Here is a 3,698-nt window from a genome sequence, read left to right as displayed (position 1 = left end):
GATGCAACTAATCTCATGCCCTATCTAGGACCTAATATCTTTGCTGCTGTGATATCCTCATGCGCACTAGGTCTTAGATACGGCATGAGATTAGTTGCATCACATACCGCTAGTTAGCGCGGCAGGCAAGTTTGTGGCCTTGCATATGCATATGTAAATATATATATATTGCTTTTAGTTCGGCTACATACTTGTAGAGGCGCGATATGTACCGATTGGTTCCTCCACATACTTGTAGAGGCGCGACAGGCAACCATATATTCGGTCGCGCCAAATCATAGTGCATTTCAAATCCAAAATGGTAATAATTTAATTTTACTTTATAAGTGAATGGAAAAATAATTTTAATTCAGTAGAAAAGGTCTTGAAGGAATTTGAAAACTCTAAAGACTTTTTGAAATAAAAATGATGCCCAAAATGTAGCAAAGCTGTTAGTATAAAATAGTAATAACAAATTTGAATTAAAAAGTTTATTTTTTATTTAAGTTATAATTTTGTTGGAAATTAGTAGAAAAGTGAATTTGAAGATACAGTTAAGTTTTATTTAAATATAAATAAACTAAAAAAACAGTCTAGTTAAATCAACCAGAATTCTAGTTGAATATGTTGCATTTTTTAAGTATTTGTGATTTAAGTGGTATATGAGTTTCTTAACAGCTATAAAATGTAAGAAGCATTTTCAAAAGTCAAAGCAGATTACCGCTTGCTTCTACAGTTTAGCTAAGACCATGTTATAAATATGAACCATTTTTTTTAATTGAAAGAAGAAGTAACTCAATCTTACAAAATGTCATTTTCCCTGCTCCAGAAATCTAACTTCAAGAAAAAATGTAAGTTTGGTTTTTTTTATTAGCATTTAATACTAAAACTTGACATAAAAATTGCCATAATTTTCGTCTTTTTGTTGTTTTAATAACTTTGAAATGTTCTCCACCGGTTATGTATAGAAAACTATACTTCCAAGCTGGTTGATTAAGCTTTTTTGCATTTACTTGTTTAACTGTTTGCATATTTTATTCCATTCAAAACTTTTGATTTTGCTAAAATAATTATTTCAAATTCTTTCCTTTAATAAAAAACTTGCTTTTTTAAATTTGTTCGTAAATAAATTTATTTTCTAATAATTTAAATATTTGATCAACTTTCAGTTCCTTTTATAAAATTTTAAAGGCTTATGCATTATAAATTAATTACCTTATTAACAAAAAAGGTTTTTTAAAGAACAATAACAACAATCATGCAAAAAACCCCACTTGTTTCTTTGAAAACATATTAAAAATGTATATTTCTTGCATAATTGAAAAGAAATTTGGAAGGAATTTCATATTTGAATAAAATTATGAATCAAACCAAAAAATACATGATCTGGCACTTTTTTGTTAGACTTATATTTTCGAAAAAAGCATACTCCTTTTCAAAGATCTTGATTGAATACCGAAGTTTAATTTCGCTCTATTATATTATTCACAACTTTCTTCTAACTGCAATTCATAACACAGTAGATAATTAGACATAATGTAAATATTACAATGAACATGACAAGTCAAAACTGTCATCTAGGTACTGGTAGTTAAAGTGAATATTTATTTCTGAGAATATTAAAACTTCCATTTTAATATTGAGTTTATTAAATTAAAAAGGAAGATATTTAAAAATTATTTACGCCTAGCGTTATAATGGTTAAAGCTTCTTGCTCTTCAAAAATCAATATATCCCAATCAAGATTTTTTTCTTACTTCTTACATCTTGTAAACAAGAACAAATGTTTTCATGTAATAAATAAGTGATGAAATTTTGTTCTCAAATAATTTTTTAAAATGTTATAATCCCTGATTATTTCTGCCGTCTTGGAGAAAAAAGTTACTGACTAAAGTTTGACGTAAGGGTTATTTTCGCTTTGCAGCGTATACGTAAAGAAGACTCTCGTCAAAACGAAGATAGTGAGTTTCTTCATGCAAACAGCGGATATGGCTTAACCCATTTTTCCCTCTCGACGGATTGTTCACCTTGGCGCACGCGATATCTCCTAAATTAATTTTTTTACGTAAAAAAAGTCGTGTCTACTAAAATGTAATATTTTTTTCTCGATGATTCAAATTAAAGAAAAAGGTTTAAAAGTGTAAAATAAAAATTGTAAAGCATTGAAAAAATTCTGAATTTAAGAATCAAATCCTAAACAATTTCAAATTTTAACATTGAAATTTAATTTGGTTTTGAATATAAGGGTTTAATATCGTAAAATTGACAACTGTGAGCCTTCTTACTTTCAAAATTAAATAATTTAAATTTATCAGATTATACTTGAGGCATATTCAAAGTTTAAAAAATATTAATGCTTGTATTTTTAATTTATCAACTCTATGAAAAAATTCCAAATAATACAATTCTTGAAATTTCTGTTTATAAAATTACTCAATTTGAATGTTTTAAATTGAAAATATATTAAAACCTTTTAATTTAAAATTCCTCTCCTTATAAAAATTTTTCGATTTCAAAGGCTTTACATTAATTCCAATTTTTCACGAGGTTTGACATCGAATAATCTGCTTATTGCAGCTTTAAATGATTTATATCCTAAAGCTGAAAAAAATGTATTGCCGAATCATAAGTGATTTCATTTAAAAGTTGAAAATTAAATAATTTGAATTGACAGGTTATACTCTAAGAATATTCGAAATTTTACAAATACTGACATTTTGAATTTTAAATTTATAAACTAGTTTCTTTTAATAATTTTTATTTTATTTTTACGCTTCTAAAATAAAATAATTACACTGTAATTTCAATTGTTTTTTGTTGAATTTAACTAATTATTATAAAAATAAGGGAATTTTTTTAATTTCACCAGCTTATTTGAATGCTCTCCATTGTTGAAGCCAAGAAACAACCCACATATATCTGTATTCAATTCAATCAAATTTAAAACTTAACGACAGTTTCATTTTTATTAAAATAAATTGTACTTAAATTTAACACCATTTAACACCATTCAACATCTACAATTTGAGCTGAAATTTACTTCAACTAAATTTTACTTGAAATTTTGAATTTAACTAAAATGTATTCACTTTTTGAAGTGATCTAAATTGTATTCAATCTTTAAATTTATTTTTACAAACTTATTTTTAAAATTGTACTACAATAAATCTTAAAGTACGAATAGAATTGTTTTAAAACTAATTTACTTAGTATATAGAAAATTTCTCTTTGAAAAGAAACCAGACGAGAAATTAATTTAACTCAATTTTATTTAATTCTTAAATTCACCTAAATTTCATTTAAATGTTGAATTTAGCTCAATTTTATTTAAATTTTAAATTCAACTAAATTTTATTTAATTTTTTAATTTATCTTAATTTCATTTAAATTTTAAGTTTAGTTTTTAAAAATAATTTTAGAAATTCCAATAAAATTCTAAAGTACGAAAAGAATTGTTTACATTTATTTATTGTCTCGAAAATTTAAAATAATAATAAGTAGAATATTTTTAGGCTCTCTTTAATTTGAATATAATTAGGTAATTTAGTGTTCATAACATTTTTAGCGTACAGGCCCTACAGAGCCAGCCAACCGACTCAACTATAGCAAAGATTGCTATAGTGATGGCGAAGGCGAACGCGAGAACGCGAAACAGAAAATCACGTTCGGTTTGGAATTCAGCAACTTTCGGTGTGCGTCCCGGCCCCACCCCGTCCGAT

The sequence above is a fragment of the Belonocnema kinseyi genome, chromosome 6, assembly GCF_010883055.1.
Source record: "Belonocnema kinseyi isolate 2016_QV_RU_SX_M_011 chromosome 6, B_treatae_v1, whole genome shotgun sequence".
NCBI lineage: Eukaryota > Metazoa > Arthropoda > Insecta > Hymenoptera > Cynipidae > Belonocnema > Belonocnema kinseyi.
Note: the sequence above shows the minus strand (reverse complement) of the source record.